This window comes from Schistocerca americana, chromosome 8 (genome assembly GCF_021461395.2).
Source record: "Schistocerca americana isolate TAMUIC-IGC-003095 chromosome 8, iqSchAmer2.1, whole genome shotgun sequence".
NCBI classification, from domain to species: Eukaryota; Metazoa; Arthropoda; class Insecta; order Orthoptera; family Acrididae; genus Schistocerca; species Schistocerca americana.
The window spans coordinates 57250710-57269150 of NC_060126.1; the positions used below are offsets into that span (position 1 = coordinate 57250710).

Sequence of the window (18441 nt, forward strand, 5' to 3'; positions counted from 1 at the left end):
CAACGTATGGGTATTCCAGCTATGTGACTGTATACATGAAGGAAAATATAAAAAAAGATGTGAAAAAATGACATAAAATCGCTAAAAATCGAGGAAAACATGCTATAACTAAGACAAATTAATGGGTAATACGCAAAATTGAGAGAAATATGACGAAAATGTAAAATCGCGAAAGAAACATGCAAAATTACTTAAGTTACTTAAATTGACTGAGAATGTATAAAATTAGAGAAAAGCACGACGAAATGCGGGGAGCTGACGTAGGTTAGGGCACCCAGACACTCAATACCGAGAAAAGCTTAAAAATTATGCGCTGGCTGCATTTAGTTTTAACTCACCCCCTCCCCTGTAAAATACTTGGGTTTTCGTAATAAGTAGTCCAACAAAGGCGACATAATTATTACACGGAGGGGTTATATTGAAGCATGCAAAACATATGTATCCCATTCCATTACTGTGTTCTCACATATGCATAATAAATATTACCGAATTACGGCCGGTTCCCACAAACAATGACAGTCCTCGAGCATTAAGGCGAAGAATCAATGTGTTTATCACAATTACGCCAATGGACAGAGTGTTCCGAGGAGAGTGGAACCACGTTGTCCACAGCTCGAGGTCTAGTGTCTAGCGTTCCTGCCTCTGGAGCATGGGGTCCCGGGTTCGATTCCCGGCCGGGATGGGGACTTTCTCTGCCCGGGGGGGTATTGGTGTTGTTCTCATCATTTCATCATCATTCGTAACACTGAATAGATTGGACTGTGAAAAAATTGGGACTTTGTACGGGTGCTGTTTACGGCGCAGTTGAGCGCCCACTGATCGTGCTGCTTCTACATGTGCATTTTCGTGCAGCAGGGTGCGGGTGATATCTCAATGCATCAGCTGCTGAAAAATTCGTCTTCGTTATTCTTCGCTCTATTTCCTAGTGAGACGTAGTCGCATCCCTCAAAACCGGTGCTACTGATAATTATAAAGACTACTGATGCAAGTCCCGAGAATAACTCTTATTGCATCAATCGTGCTTTTAACAGTCTCCAGACTTCATTTAGCTTGGTTTATAAGCAGCTCGCGTGGTGGATATAAACTGACTATGCCGTCCTAGGACACCAGAATAGTGCATAAGGAAGTAGTTTTATCGTTTTAAAGTTTGTCACCGTTATGATTGGGGTAGGAAACCGTACGGTTTTAACAGTATAGCATTTTTTCCATGTAGAACCGTGTAACCATAGGAGAGTGTGTTTATGCTCTACAGTCAACTGGGCGAGACAGCGACACGAGATACACACCACCAGGCGTAATCAGACGCCGCCGCTCACGCAGCAGAAGGCTTCGCAAACGACACAGCTGCCGCTCTCCCAGCCAGAACATCCACTAAGGAAACAGTAGTACAAAACTTTCAATAAAAGTTATCTTATGTAAAAATGCTGTTTCATTATGTGCGCATATATAGTGCCACATCTCTCCAGCGGCCTACGAAGGCCTCATTCTTATATGCTACTATGTGTCACCGCTGTTATCCATGCCAAAGGTGGACATACTGTTGTGTTGGCAGAAGAGCCAACACCGTGTTACCAGAGGAGGCCGAAATGCACGCGTTTTAGCTCACGCAGGCTGGCGTGAGGAGGGAAGGACTATACTGACGTGAGGTCTGGAACATGACAAAGATTTAGAATTCAGAAAGCGGACGTAATTTGATTGATACTTAACTTTAATCCATTAATGATGGACTTCGCTCTTGACGGTACGTGATTCACAATATTATCTGTTCAGAAGATAAAGTAACTGAATATGGCGCCTTGCTAGGTCGTAGCAAATGACGTAGCTGAAGGCTACGCTAAACTGTCGTCTCTGCAAAAGAGAGCGTATATGGACAGTGAATCATCGCTAGCAAAGTCGGTTGCACAACTGGGGGCGAGTGCTAGGGAGTCTCTCTAGACTAGACCTGCCGTGTGGCGGCGCTCGGTCTGCAATCATTGATAGTGGCGTCACGCGGGTCCGACGTATACTAACGGACCGCGGCCTATTTAAAGGCTACCACCTAGGAAGTGTGATGTCTGACGGTGACACCACACATACTCTCTATTACGTAGGTGGATATTACTAGTCAAAAGAATCCGTTTTGAAGCAGGTGGTACCTATGGTATTACTACACAGCCTGTGAGATCTTCGCTTTCAGTCTCTGCAGCAACTAAAGTCATTCGACCTCTATAGGATATGTCACCCAGTACAGTAACAGGTGATCCCTCAGAAGAGATTGAGTACCTGTGTAACAGTGTTGTCTAGTGAGATACACAGATGGCAGTTGTCGTTTGTGGAAGCTGTATTATTCAACCACGCACATGCAATGCGACATCTTAACGCAGTGTAACTTGCAAGTTTAATTCAAGAAGGATGGACTTCCACTCCTGTTGCTGCACACGCTATTGGCGCTTCATCTGTAATCCGTTGGTTGTGGACTCACTGCAGGGAGACAGGTCAGTACACAAAGCGTGTTCGACAAGGTCGCCGGCGCACTAGAGTACGACGTGAAAACCGATATCCGCCCATATCTTCGTTCCGGCTGCGCACAGACACTTCCAGAGCACTGCAAGACGATCTCAGAAGGACTACTGGAGACTCTGTGTCCGAACAGACTTTAAGGAAATGGTCAGACGTCCTTACTGCTACCGTTTAGATGTCAACTCATCACTGGCGAAACATGTTAGTTGCAGACGAGTCCAGATTTCATCTGACGCAAAATTTTCACGAGGTGAGCTCTGTAGGCGTCAGGCAGTATTAAGACTGACAGATGACATTCACGTTACTAAAGCTCTCAAAGTACAGTGAAAAGCACGCAGGATGACGAGGTAAGTAACTGTTTCCATTTTGTTTTCGATATCTGTCAGATATTTCTTGTTATGTAAATAAACGAGAATGTAATGTTTTTTTATTGTGTATTTTATTTGTGAAGGATAAAGGTATAATTTGAAAATATATCCAGGCCTCAATTATTGCTCAGTGGAGTACGGCAGACGCTCAAAGTTGCATTGTCATACTTTCCAATTGCTGTTTGCTGCGTGTGAGGCAGGGACTACAACGCCACTGAAATTTCCGTAGTAGACTTGAATGAGAGTCAGAATGTTACTGATTATTGGGTATTCAATAATGACTAATTTCAAGAGAATACTGTGTACGTGGAAGGTGACCCTATCAGCATTAGAGTACGGCCGACATGGCTAAGCGAGTGCTGATTCGCTTATTGATATTACGTCGCGACAGCTACTTTAGTATGTGGGGGGATGGTTGTTGATCAAACAGGGCTTGCTCGGTTGATAATATAAGCCTAATCGCAGAATATGGTGGCTGCAGTGAACATTAACTTCCAGCTTCGGTGTGAAATATTTTGTACTCGCTTTAAATCTGTTCGCCTGTCCTGGGTAATACGAATAAAGGTATGAGCGAATATTGTTACGATAACTACAATACTTATCTAACGAATCAGACATTAGACTTGCTTATCTGAAGATTCATAATTATTCATCAGAATCATGCTTCACTACATCTAGCAGTTAACGTATTTTTCGAATTAAGATTTATTTTAGGCCACAGCATTGTAGCTGGATTTGTTCATTCCGATTGTGATTTTGTGTGTTCAATGTTTCAGATTACCAGCATGCCAGTGGAGTGTGTTTGTGCTGACGTAAATGAATGAATGAATGTGTTTCTGTTTGTCGTCACAATTAAATTCTTTGATGTTGCCGCAAAGCGTGGAATGAGCGTTGAGACTCAAGAGTTGCAAACACATGTGTTCAGATGAACACTATTTATGTGAAAGTGCTTCAGTGATTTTATTTTGTTTTTCTGTATTTCATCTACAGCTACATGTCTACAAAGATACTCCGCGAGCCACCGCACGATGCGTGGCGGAAGGTGCACTGTACCACTACTTGACATTTTCTCTTCTATTTCACTCACTAACAGAGCCAGGGAAAAACTACTGTCTGTACGCTTCCGTAATGAGCCCTAATTTCTCATGTCTCATCTTCGTGTTCCTTTCGGGCGTTGTATGTTGGTGGGAGTAGAATCGTTCGGCAGTCAGCTTCAAATGCCGGTTCTCTAAATTTTCTCAACAGTGTTTCTCGAAAAGAACATAGTCTTCCCTCCAGAGATACCCATTTGAGTTCCCGAAGCATCTCCGTAACACTTACTTGTTGATCGAACCTACCGATAACAAATCTAGCAGCCCACCTTTGAACTACTTCGATGTCTTCTCTCAATCAGACCTGGTACCAGTCCCTAACGCTGGAGGATTACTCAAGAATAGGTCCGACCAGCGTCCTATATGCGGTCTCCTTTACGGGTGAACCACTATTTCCTAAATATCTCCCAACAAAGCGAAGTCGACCATTCGACCTACCCTACCACAGTTCTGAGATGTTAAAAAATTGTGTGTGAATTCCTAAGGGACCAAACTGCTGAGGTCATCGGTCCCTAGACTTACACACTACTGTAAACTAACTTAAACTAACGTAAGCAAATAACAACGCACACACCCATGACCGAAGGACGACTCGAACCTCTGGCAATCCGTGACATGGCGTCTCAAACAACGCGTCCACACCGCGCGGCCTCACATGTTCGTTTCACCTCATATCGCTTTGCAACGTTACGCCCAGATATTTCAACGACTTTACTATATCAAGCAGGACACAAGTAACACAGTATCCCAACATTACAGGTCTGTTCTTGCTATTCATCCGCATTAACTTACATTTTTCCGTATTTAGGACTAGCTGCCATTCACCACACCAGCTAGAAATCTTGTCTGTGTCATCTTGTATCTTCCTACAGCCACACAACTTCGACACCTTACCGTAAACTACGGCGTCATCAGCAAAAAACTGCAGAATGCTACCCAGCCTGTCAGTCAAATTATTTATGTATGGAGAGAACAACAGCGGTCCTGTCACGCTTCCCTGGGGCACTCCTGACTATACCATTGTCTCTGATGAACACTCATAGTGTAGGACAACATACTGTGTTCTATTATTTAAGATGTCTTCGAGCCACTCGCATATCCGTGAACTTATTCCATATGCTCGAACCTTCGTTAATAGCCTCTAAAGGGGCGCTTTGTCAAATGTTTCCGGATATCTAGAAACATGGAATCTGCCTGTTGCTCTTCACGTGTGTTTCTCGTTATATAAATCGAGAAAAGGGCAACCTGAGTTACGGACGAGCGATGCTTTCTAAAAACCCATCTGATTCGTGGACATAAGCTTCTTAGACTCAAGAAAGTGTATTATATTCGAACTGTCTTAGGTGCATCTTGGAGGGAGTTATTTTGCGCAATTTTTCTGTGTTGTGTGTGATGAGTATCTGTAGTGTCGTCCGAAGAGTGAGGTGCGACAGGAAGGTGGCTACATCGCAACGCGACCATAAGAGAAGCAAGCCGCATCGACGAATGAGCGACAAACGGCAGACCCGCGCCAACAAATGTTTCGCTACGCCACCGCAACGGATCTTCTACTTACGGCCGAGCACAGGACTGCTCCTCCCCAGTACACCATTATCGAGTTATCGGGTAAGACGACAGCATCGTCTTCTAGTAGGCCAGCAGTCTGTGAGCACGGTATTAGGTAGAACTCAACGTGGATGTTGTTGTTAAATGTCTTCCGAGTGAGAGACTTTTACATCCTGTCAGGTGAGACGTTAATGTTCAGAGACAGTTGAAAATAATCGTGAACTTCCTGAGCAAATCGATTGTACAAAGTTCAGTAATTCTTCTTACCTACGTTGATCAGCCAGAACATTGTGACAAGCGACCTATTTTCGATATAAACTAATCCAGGCGATAGTAGCGTCACCTGGTGAGGAATGACTGCCAGTCAGACACGCGTACGTTGCTTGTTGTATCAGCTGTCCGAATGTATAACGGGGAAGGCGTGCGATCTATTAGAGTTTTGACCTAGGGTGGATTGTGATGGCGAGACTAAGCACAATCTTTTTGGAAACTGCACGTCTCGCCACCAAAGAGTGCTGTGGTGAGTGTCTTCAACACGTGGCTGAAACAAGCTGTACAACGTCCAGACGTCTTGGGGTTGGGTGGTCACCGCTCATAACACATGTCGGACGTCGTAGGCTCGGCAGACTGATAAAACAGGACAGGCGGCGAACTCTGGCGGAACTAACATCAGACTTCGATGCTGGGCAGAGTGCAAGTGTGATCGAACGCACAGTGCACCCAATACTACTAATGATGGGTCTCCGCAGCCGAGCATAAGCGCATTAACACATCGGCAACTACGACTGAAATGGACACATGACCATCGAGGCTCGACGTTGGCGCAGTGGCAGAGCGTTGTGTGATCTGATGAATATTGACGTCTTCTTGATCATGCCGATGGGACCGTGCGAATCTGTCGTCTTCCACTGTAATACTTCCTTCACATCTGTTCTGTGGGACGGAGACAAGTTGGCGACGGCTCCATTATGGACTGGGGAACATTCACGTGGGCATCCGTGGGTCCAGTGGAGCTTATCTAAGGCACCACGACGACCAAGCAGTATCGTACACTGTTTGTAGACGACGTGCACCCCTTCATGATGATCATCTTCCCCAACGGCAGTGGCATTTTTCAACAAGATGTCATAAGGCCAAGAGTGTGATGGAGTGGTTCGTGGAACACAGCGCCGAATTTCCATTGATATGATTACCCCCCCCCCCCCCCCCCAACCTCTAATTTTCCAGACCTGAACCACATCGAACGCATCTGGGATGTGATTGAACATGATAGCATAGGTCATCGCCCCCATCCTTGGAATATAAGAGAATTGATTGACTTGTGTGAGAAGATGTGGTGCCAACTCTCTCTAGCTACATACCGAGGCCTTATTGCTTCTATGCCACCACGCTTAGCTGCTGTTATCCCTGCCAAAGATGATCATACCTGGTGATTAGTGTACGTTGTACTAAAGTGAACTAATGTTTCGTGTGTTCTCGTAGTACCCAGCCGGCCTACTCCCAGAGCAAACTAAAGAATCTGTGTTGTAAAGAGGAGTGCATTTTCGTCCAGTACAACAGTGTCATAAAGTCCTAATTACGGTTATTTAGGATCAATAGGAAACTTATCGGGGGAAAAAGAAACAAAAGTGAGTCGTTACACTACAGTACACAGTTTTCGACAGACTAGTGGTGGCAACAGCTCTTGATATTTTCCGTTCACGGCAGGGCCATTAACGCACTCACTCTGCCGTTGCATGAACTCTAGCCATTTTTCGAATAGCTTACCCATAAATTTGTACAATATTTTAGTTGCTTAGGGAGCATTTCCGCCGCGACACAGTCATATTTCTATAACAAAGGACAACAGACCGAAGTGCTCTTAGCCTTTCAGATCTCTCCGAATCCTCTGCAGCGTGTTGCAGCGCAGTGTTTTCCTGAGCGCTGGATGGGAGCGCGACCTGCCCGTGTTGCGGACGCCGCATAAAGACAGTCCCAGAGTGGGGCAGCCGTGCCAAAGTGTGATGCTCTCTCTCTCCCGGCGACAGGACGGCGGAAAGCTCTCACCGTGATGAAGTCTCCCCCCGCCATCACTCGCAGTGCCGACAAAACAGTTAATTTGTCAACTGCGTCCGCCTGTCGCCCTTCACTACCGGTGTGGTCCGTCAGTCGGGTAACACGCTTTTTCCCGTCGCTGCGTCTTTTCCTTCAAACTTAACAGCTGTCTACAGTAACTTCAAATAATGAACGTAATTCCATCTCAGACTCGGTGGGGTAAGTCCATATTTCATGTACTTAAGCATATGGTTCTGATCTTATCTCGCCAGCACGAATTGGGGGCCTGTAAGTTCGTAAACGGAGGGAACCATGAGAACATGTGAAACGTTTGATGAGATGACATGCCACAATGTTCTAGGAACGTATGTGTCGTCTGTTAGTTAACACTACGATGCAACTGGTAGTCATGAAGCTTTAACTATCGGTTGGAAAAATAAAATGACGTAATTAATCTGTTGTTGAACTCCACGGAAATGTATGCAGTCATGTAATAATGTTACGGATCGCACGTCCATCATCGTAGCAGCGTAGCGCGCTTCACGTCAGCCTAAGCTAAATGCCACGCGCTGTTGGGAAAGTGAACATGGGAATGAGAAAATACATACGAAAAAAAAAAAAAAAAACTTTTACATCACCCCGGTTTGACAGAATTCCTGAAGATAGACTTTTACTGGGTGTTACATCACAGACACAGTCCCTTTGATTATTCAAAGGTGTTACTAAACCCGCTCAAAGATGTAAACAACCATGCACGAGCAGCGCCTATTGGACAGAGGGGGCCTGAGAGCCGATCAGTTGCAGTCAATCCACTAGGACGGAGGTACACGGCTCGTGTTATCTGTAGTTCAACCATGCCTAGAGGGTCAATACCGCAGTTCGATCGCGTCCGCATTGTTATTTTGTGCCAGGAAGGGCTTCCAGCAAGGGAAGTGTCCAGGCGTCTCGGAGTGAACCAAAGCTATGTTGAAACTTCCTGGCAGATTAAAACTGTGTGCCGGACCGAGACTCGAACTCGGGACCTTTGCCTTTCACGGGCAAGTGCTCTACCAACTGAGCTACCCGAGCAAGACTCACGCCCCGTCCTCACAGCTTTACTTGTGCCAGTACCTCGTCTCCTACCTTCCAAACTTTACAGAAGCTCTTCTGGAAGGTAGGAGACGAGGTACTGGCAGAAGCAAAGCTGTCAGGACGGGACGTGAGTCGTGCTTGGGTCGCTTAGTTGGTAGAGCACTTGCCCGCGAAAGGCAAAGGTCCCGAGGTCGAGTCTCGGTCCGGCACACAGTTTTAATCTGCCAGGAAGTTTCATATCAGCGCACACTCCGCTGCAGAGTGAAAATCTCATTCTGCAAAGCTATGTTGCTCGGACATGGAGAAGATACAGAGAGACAAGAACTGTCGATGACATGTCTCGCTCAGGCCGCCCAAGGGCTACTACTGCAGTCGATGACCGCTACCTACGGATTATGGCTCGAAGGAACCCTGACAGCAACGCCACCATATAGAATTATGCTTTTCGTGCAGCCACAGGACGTCGTCTTACGACCCAAACTGTGCGCAATAGGCTGCATGATCTGCAACTTCACTCCCGACGTCCATGGCGAGGTAGATCTTTGCAATCACGACACCATGCAGCAATGTCCATGATGGACCCAACAACATGCCGAATAGACCGCTCAGGATTGGCATCACGTTCTCTTCACCGATGAGCGTCGCATAAGCCTTCAACTAGGCAATGGTCGGAGACGTGTTTGGAGGCAACCCGTTGATGCTGAACGCCTTAGACACACTGTCCAGAGAGGGCAGCAAGGTGGAGTTTCCCTGATGTTTTGTGGTGGCATTATGTGGGGCCGACGTAAGCCGGTGGTGGTCATGGAAGGCGCCGTAACGACTGTACGATACGTGAATGGCATCCTCTGATCGATAGTGCAACCATATCGGAAGCATACTGGCGAGGCATTCGGTTTCATGGCCGACAATTCGCGCCTCCATCGTGCACGTCTTGTGAGTGACTTCCTTTAGGATAACGACATCGCTCGACTAGAGTGGCCAGCATGTACTCCAGACATGAGCCCTATCGAACATACCTGGTATGGATTGAAAATGGCTGTTTATGGACGACGTAACCCACCAATCACTCTCAGGGATCTACGCCGAATCGCCGTTCAGGAGTGGGACAATCTGGACCAACAGTGCCTTGATGAACTTGTGCATACTATGCCATGAAGAATAAAGGCATGCATCAATGCAAGAGGACGTGCTACTGGGTATTAGAGGTACCGGTGTGTACAGCAATCTGAACCACTACCCCTGAAGGTCTCGCTGTATGGTGGTACAACAAGGCAATGTGTAGTTTTCATGAGCAGTAAAAAGGGTGGAAATGATGTTTATGTTGATCTCTATTCCAGTTTTCTGTACAGGCTCCGGAAATCTGGGAACCGCGGTGATGCAAAACTTTTTTTGATGTGTGTATTTTGTTGACGGCGACCTACATAGGAAGACACGATCACCGTAGTAAAATAGGGGAAGTCAGAGCTCGTACGGAAAGTTATAGGTGTCGTTTCTTCGGCGCGTTCTAGGATACTGAAATAATAGAGAATTGCGAATGTGGTTCGAATAACCCTTGCAAGCACTGAAATGTGATGTGCAGGGTAAAAATGTTCAAATGTGTGTGAAATCTTATGTGACTTAACTGCTATGGTCATCAGTCCCTAAGCTCACACATTACTTAACCTAAATTATCCTAAGGACAAACACACACATTCATGCACGAGGGAGGACACGAACCTCCGCCGGAACCAGTCGCACAGTCCATGACTGCAGCGCCTATGACCGCTCGGCTAATCCCGCGCGGCGATGTGCAGAGTATCCATGTAGATGTAGGACGCGACAGTTGTTTTGGCTCCTCTAAAGTGTGGTACGATTGTGTGCGCCGGATACTGGAATTTGTTACATATTTTTAGATAACTACCATGTTAAATACTACACATTCTCAAGTGGCGCTTACTACGGTACGCAGTGTCTAGTTAGTTTTCAATCTCTTTGTATTTCGCAAACCTTTACGCTACGAATGCTGTCACTCTACTGAGGTTCGACGTGTTTTGTCCCCGCTAATCTGTATGAAAAAATCGCTGATTAGCCGAAACATGATGGCAACTGAACACAGGGAAATTGCCATCTGGTCGATCTGCGTGCACGTGACGGGTTAGGGGAAGCACAGGGAGAAATACGGAAGCACCAAAATCACAACAAATTACAGGCCTAATACAGCGTAGAAAACCCGTTCACATTGAAAACGGCTTCCAGTCGACTAGGAATGGATAAATACAAGCGTTGTGTGGTTTTCAAGGGACTCTTGTACCATTCGTCGTGCAAAGCAGTGGCAAGCACAGGTAACGAAGGTGGAGGTGGGCGGCGATCACACACTCTTCTCTCCGTGTTGTCCACAAAGGCTGACCAGTGAGAAGATCTGGAAGTGTGGTTGAGGGTGGTGGCTAGGGCAAGGGGTGCCGTCGCCTTGGAACACGGAATCACCGTCGGGGGCCAAACTTCGTACTGCGGAACGGACCTAATCAGCCAGAATGGTCACATAACCCTTGGCAGTAATACGAGCTTGCCGAGTAACCGTGGGGCCCCTTAAATACCGCGACCAGCTACCCAAATCACCACTCAAATCTCGCCACCTTTCACTCTAGCGACGTAATCTCGGTGAGAAGCTGGAAACAGTGTGCAGAAAGATTCATCTGACCAAATAACTTCTCGCACTGCTCCATAGTCCAAGTTTTATGGCTTCGGCCCCATGTTTTCTTGTTACGGGTATCTGCTTAAGATGGTTCAAATGCCTCTGAGCCCTATGGGACTTAACTTCTGAGGCCATCAGTCCCCTCGAACTTAGAACTACTTAAACCTAACTAACCTAAGTACATCACACACATGCATGCCCGAGGCAGGATTCGAATCCGCGACCGTAGCGGTCGCGCGGTTCTAGACTGAAGTGCCTAGAACCGCTCGGCCACACCGGCCGGCCAGCCAACAGGGATTCAGAAAAGATAGTTGTTGTGAAGTTCAATAAGCTCTTTATTTTCACAAAGTAATAAGCCCTATCGACAGGGAACGTCAAATTGATTCCATATTTTTAGATTTCCAGAAGGCTTTTGACTCCGTTCTTCACAAGTGACTTCTAATTGAACTGCTTGCCTATGGAGTATCGTCTCAGTTGTAAGACTGGATCCGTTATTTCCTGTCAGAAAGATCATAGTTCGTAATAACTGACGGAAACTCATCGAGTAAAACAGAAGTAATATCAGGCGTTCCCCTAGAATAGTTGGAGGCCCTCTGTTATTTGTGATCTACAACGATATAGGAGACAATCTGAACAGCCCTCTTAGATTCTTTTTTTTTTTTTTTTTTTTTTTTTTTTTTTTTTTTTTTTACAGATTATGCTGTCAAATGGTTCAAATGGCTCTGAGCACTATGGGACTTAACTGCTGTGGTCATCAGTCCCCTAGAACTTAGAACTAGTTAAACCTAACTAACCTAATGACATCACAAACATCCATGCCCGAGGCAGGATTCGAACCTGCGACCGTAGCGGTCTTGCGGTTCCAGACTGCAGCGCCTTTAACCGCACGGCCACTTCGGCCGGCATTATGCTGTCAGTTACCATCATTCAGAGTCATCTGATAATCAAAGTGAACTGCAAAATGAATTAGACAAGATATTAGTATGGTGTTAAAAGTATTAATTTTACTGTAAATTATGAGAAGTCGGAAGTCACGCACATGATCAATAATCCACTAAATTTCAGTTACACGATAAGTCACACAATTTTAAACGCTGTGAAGGCAACTAAAGACTTAGTGATTACAGTTACGAATAACTGAAATTGGAACGATCACACAGACAATTTTGTGAGGAAAGCAAACCAAAGACTGCGTTTTATTAGAAGAACACATAGAAAATGCAACAGGTGTACCAAAGACACTCCTTACACTAGGCTTTCCCGTCCTGTTATGGAGTACTGCTATGTGGTGCGGGATCAGCATCATGTAGAATTGACGGAGGACATCAAAAAAGTTCAAAGGAAAGCAACTTGTGCTCTATTATCGCGAAATAAAAGACAAAGTGCCACGGATATGATACACGACTTGGGGTGGCAGTCTTCAAAACAAAGGCCTTTCTCGCTGCTGCAGGACCTTCTCATGAAATTTCAGTTATCATCTTTCTCCTCAGAGTGTAACAATGCTTCGTTGGTGCCCATCTACATAGGGAGAAATGATCATCATAACAAGGTAAGAGAAATCAGAGCCCGCACGGAAAGATTGTAGTGTTCGTTTTTCCAGTGCGCTGTTCGAGAATGGAACGGTAGAGATATAAAAATGGCTCTGAGCACTATGGGACTTCTGAGGTCATCAATCCCCTAGAACTTAGTACTTAAACCTAACTAAGCTAAGGACATCACACACATCCATGCCCGAGGCACGATTCGAACCTGCGACCGTAGTCGCCGCGCGGTTCCAGACGGAAGCGCCTAGAACCGCTCGGCCACTCCGGCCGGCGGTAGAGATACACCTTAAAGTGATTCGATGAACCCTAAGCCAGGCACTTAATTGTGAACTGCTGAGTAAACATGTAGACAGATGACGATGAGACTTGTTCAATAGGTTTCATACACTTTCGGGATACTTTCTGACATTTTCAGACCGCTGTGTCTTATATCAAATTAATCGTCTCAGCGTCATCTACGTCGCTTCCGTGTTTTTAAACGTTGGTGAGAATCACGCTGTATATGCAAAAGACGCAACTTCGTATCCCGGCATTAGTACAAATTTTCATTCGTCGCTTCAATCTGCATATATGCATCATAGATGTTTCAGAGTTAAAAACGTCTCTGGAATCCTGTACTTTCATTTGATTGAAACACCTATCCCTGAATTTCAGGCAGGATCCCCTATTTAATTCGACGCTGAGATGCTATTCCAATAAGGCCGGTGAGGCTCTTCAAACACACTGTGCCTTTGTAGGGTAATGGTTGGCGTAGTGCAATATGTTTTTTTCCCGAAACACAAATTTTTTTGCTCAAAACGGAAAGGTATAATTCATGATTTAAATACACCATAATATTCGCTTTAAGGTAATATTCGCTTCAAGGCAAACTCTGTTCAAATCTGTGGTCATACTCCACGGCCTGTGTGCTGTCGTGGTATCACTCTGCTAGTCTGCCAAGTTCTGTGCTGCATCTATAACTTCGCCATCACTGCTTTAGTGCTTCCCGCAGAGTCCATCCTCCAGTGGACCAAGGAGACGGGAGTCGGAAGGTTCGGGTTCCATGCTGTAGGCCTGATGGGAAATACGAGTCCATCCAAGTTTTTTGAGAAGACTGTAACTATGACTTTACCAGCTGAGGGTACTGTTTCGAACACATTCTTCGAAGCAGACGTTGTTTGGTGCCTTTCCGTGGGTCGTTTGGTTTCTGTTACGAAGTGGTGAAACGAGGTTTCGTAGCCAGTGACAATGCTTGACAAGAAATTGTCACCATCAGCCTCATAACGAGCAAGCAATTCGACACAGATGTTCCTTCTTTCCTCTTTATGCTCTTCAGCTAGGCTCCGAGGAACCAACCAGGCACCAACCCTCGAATACTCTCAACTGGTAGACAAGTGTATCAGCAAATAGTAGTGCGTTGCTTGACTGCTATTCGTCCATCACCTCGGGTAAGAGTGTCGGAACGTCGCAACATTGGAGGAGTCACAACTGCGTGCGACTGGTCTGTGGGTGGGAGTTCGCACAGACCTCCAGCCTGTTCTGGTGACGACACACGCTTCGCCCAGCGACGTGCCTTGCTTTTATCGACTGCCCGGTTTCCATAGTGTTGAGTGGTCCTTAAGATAGATAAATAAGTTAGTGAAATCAATGTGAAGTGAATTAGAAATTAGAAAATAAATGAAAAACTTAGTTTAGTTTAGAAGAGTTACACACAGGCAAACAGCGGGCAGAGCAGAAGTGGCAATGACCGTGAAGTCAGCAAGTTCAGGAGAAGCCATAGCTCTCCCCACATAAGCGGAAGCTGTCGATTCAGCCGTCAGGGCATCACCCGACCGGCTCACGTGTTCCTCAATTGTCGCATGTGATCGAAGGCCTTCGCCTACATTCCAAGAGCCAATGACCGACGTTAAGAAGATTCTTCGAGAAGCTTTTCGACGTGACAGAAGAGGCAATGACCGTGAAGTTGTTCACCTCCAGTGAACTGAAGTAAATACGCGAGACGTAGTGGGCCCGACAGAGTAGTTTTCAGTTCAGTTTCGGTGCTGAAGACCGTCATGCAAGAAGAGACTACATCGTACACGGAAGAACCAAGTTCACTGCTGTAATGGAATAGCAAGCAGCAGCCTCGCCGCCAGAAGACAGAAGTTAGAAGGTATTTGACGATTGATTTTTATGTACCCCGGTGACTCGTGAGGACAGGAAGGAGACAGCCTCACATCAGCAGTCAACTGTGAGCTGGGATGAAAATCTGACAGCCAAAGACTGGCAAGCTGCAGTCCGTTGTTCGAGTCCAGGACACTGGCCTTCCCCCGCCGTACCGCTCCGCTGGCCGACGCACAACACCGACACACGTGGCCACTTAGGAAAGAGAAACACTGGGACGCCACATCCAAGGTATCACCATCCGATTCACAACTTAGTTCTCAATAATTAAACGGGCCACAGCACGGTGCGCGTCTCCAGTCAACTGGGCAAAACAGCGACACGAGATATACAACGCCAGGCATAATCAGACGCCACCCCCCACACAGCAGAAGGCTTCGCAAACGACACAGCTGCCGCTCTCCCAGCCAGAACAATCCAGTAAGGAAACCATTGTACAAAACTTTCAGTAAAAGTTATCTTATGTAAAAATGCTGTTTCATTCTACCCTACACCCGAGCCAAGGAAGGACCCACCCTGCCCACATGTTGTTAAGAGAGAAAAAGTAATTTATTTAGTGTTTTTCACCCTGACATAATGCTTTAGAATCAAATGCTCTTTGCAATAACACTCATCCTGACAACTGACTAGCATCAAAAGAGGTTAACCAGCTACAGTAGAGATGCTGTGAACATCTGCGATTATTTGTGATTGTCTGGTTTTCCCCTAAAACAAATTTATTAGGTTGGTGCGTAAGGCCGTGTCGTTTTTCTGTTGCATGTTGTAATTCCGGTTGCTATGGGTTTATTTATGGATTGTCTTTTTTATTTGTCATTCATAGTTGCTGTCTTAGTTTACTTATTGTCATTTTACACATGTGGAGCTAAGACTCTAGAAAACAGAGTGCCAAGTGGAGAAACTGGAACATTTCCGACGTATCCTACCGTTTGAGTTCAAAGGGGAGGGTGACAGCAGCGGAAGCAGCCAGAAACATTTGCGCCGCTTTTGGGGATAAAGCTACTGAGCAAAGCACGCCAATAAATTGGTATTCTCGTCTTAAGAAGAATCGTTTTAGACATTGGTCACTCTCCACGTTCAGGAAGACAGTCGAGGTGTGATAAGATCATCGATTAAATGCATTAAACCATGGTTGGTTCTGAACACTATGGGACTTAACATCTGAGGTCATCAGTCCCCTAGAACTTAGAACTACTTAAACCTAACTAACCTAAGGACAGCACACACATCCATGCCCGAGGCAGGATTCGAACCTGCGACCGTAGCGGTCGCGCGGTTCCAGACTGAAGCGCCTAGAACCGCTTGGGCACCCCGACCGGCGCATTAATCCACAATGACTCACGTCATTGTACTCGAGAACCGGCAAATGTGATGAACTGTGATCATTCCACGACCGTGCAACATTTGCATGGAATGGGGAAGGTTCAGAAACCGGTTGTATGGGTACCGAACGCTCTAAACCAAAATCGCATAAATCAGCGAATGGGCATATGAGTATCTCTGCTTGCTCGTCATCAATTGGCTCGTGAACAACACCGACCATTCCAATCCTGTATCGTTACTGATGACGAGGAATGGTGTCTTCATGCTAGCATAAGGAAAAAGAATGAATGGTTGAGCCCAAACAAAGCAGGAACTCCCCCACCAAAGACCTGCGCGCATCCGCAAAACGTAATCTTATGCATCTGGTGAAAGGGCGATGGTGTGCTGAGCTACGAATTGCTTCCCCAAGTGTGTAATCGTCGCTGCTAACTTTTATTATCAACAACTGAGACGTCTTGCAGAAGCAGTCCAAGAACAACGAACAGGAAGACTGCGTGAAGCGATGCTAATCCACGATAACACCCGCCAGCATGCTGCTGGATTGACAAAAAATACTATACAGGATTTGGGTTGGGAAGTCATTCCGTTCTCACCTTTGGCACCTGATCGCGCGCTCTCATATTTTCACCTTTTCTGCTTTCTATCGAACAATCTTCAAGGAATTTCCTTTCCTGATTAAAATACGCTCTGAACATGGCTGGACGATTTCTTCGTCTCAAAACCACGAGATTTCTACAATCGCGGAATTTAAACGCTAGACCAACGCTGGGCTGGCCGAAGTGACCGAGCAGTTCTAGGCGCTACAGTCTGGAACCGCGCGACCGATACGGTCGCAGGTTCGAATCCTGCCTCGGGCATGGATGTGTGTAATGTCCTTGGGTTAGTTAGGTTTAAGTAGCTCTAAGTTCTAGGGGACTGATGACCTCAGAAATTAAGTCCCATAGTGCTCAGAGCCATTTGAACCAACGTTGGCGAACTGTTGTAAATAGTGAAAGAGAATAAATTACTGATGTCTAAGGTCTCTGATAAGTGTATCTGTTGTGCTTATAAACTTATGGAAAAACGCTACGAAGTTACGCACCAACCCATTGAACAACTGCTTCTCGCTTAGGACGCACCTCAGTTACAGATAGCATTTCGAAGACTGGCTACAGCGCTGCCACCTACCAGTAGCTACTAGAAAGGTTTGATAACATGTAATAGTGTTTCAGAATGTCGCAAACGAAATTACAATTTTGTGGAACCAAAGATCTCCGGGGAAAGAAAAATGTGCTGCAGTAGTTATTAATCGAAACATGGGCAATCATTCCATATTGCTACCAACTGCTTCGTTCAAGACAGAACGCGACAACGCGATTCCTTTGCTTCCATCTCGGAGGCAGGAGCGCGACCCAGAGAGCAGAAGCAACTTCCTTCCGTAGAGGTCTTTTGTGTTTTCTTCGCGTCCGACGAAGGTCGGTCTCCGCCTGTTTGTCTGCTACAATTGAGCGGAAAACTTCGCCCTTAGCAAAGTATTCGTTGTTTTCTTTGCTGAAGTCCGCCAAGCAGAGCGTTGAAATGGAGGTCACGGTTTGTTTTCAACTCGAACCAAGTCGTAGCTTTTCTGCGTTCCTGTTCTTCAAATGCCGATCTCTGAAAGCACATTCAGACACCAGCCGTTTCTTGAAGGTTCGTTATTCTGTAGCAGTCAATATATTGTGCAATCCAATATACAGCACCTACCATGATTCAGATGCTTGGGACGATGATTAAGATCTTCATTGTTATATGCGCAGCACTGTCTCGCCGCCTCTACACGCAACCTATCTGTCGCCGTTCTCTCAGACGAATATTACTTGAAATACGTTATTCACGTAGCAAATTATTTCTTACTCCATTTGAAATACGCTCCCTTTACATTTATCTGCTGTGTGATAAAACAGAATCGACACCTGAGTGCCTCTGCCAAAACATCTGAATGAGTTAGGAAGAATGTGTAAAACATTAACTCGGAGGCAATTAGAACGAAGTGCTTCACACTCGTTGCTACAATCGGCGAGTAGCACTAAGAAGTTACAGTATTGGGGTCGTTAGTCGCTGGGAAGTGTTGGTCTTATAAGCTACGAAAGAGTGGAAATCAAAGTGTTAAGCAATTGAGTGAAGACCTGCACAAGAAA

At 45.9% G+C, this 18441-nt stretch overlaps 1 protein-coding gene and 1 non-coding gene across 2 annotated transcripts in view; both read right to left on the bottom strand.

The window, feature by feature from the left end:
* Nucleotides 1-18441, bottom strand: part of LOC124545527 (NACHT and WD repeat domain-containing protein 2-like) — a 1590779-nt gene that overhangs the window by 91401 nt on the left and 1480937 nt on the right. The gene's annotated exons all lie outside the window — the stretch shown is intronic.
* Trnas-uga lies at nt 8532-8606 on the bottom strand. Its single transcript has one exon. It is a non-coding gene; the product is annotated as a tRNA-Ser (tRNA).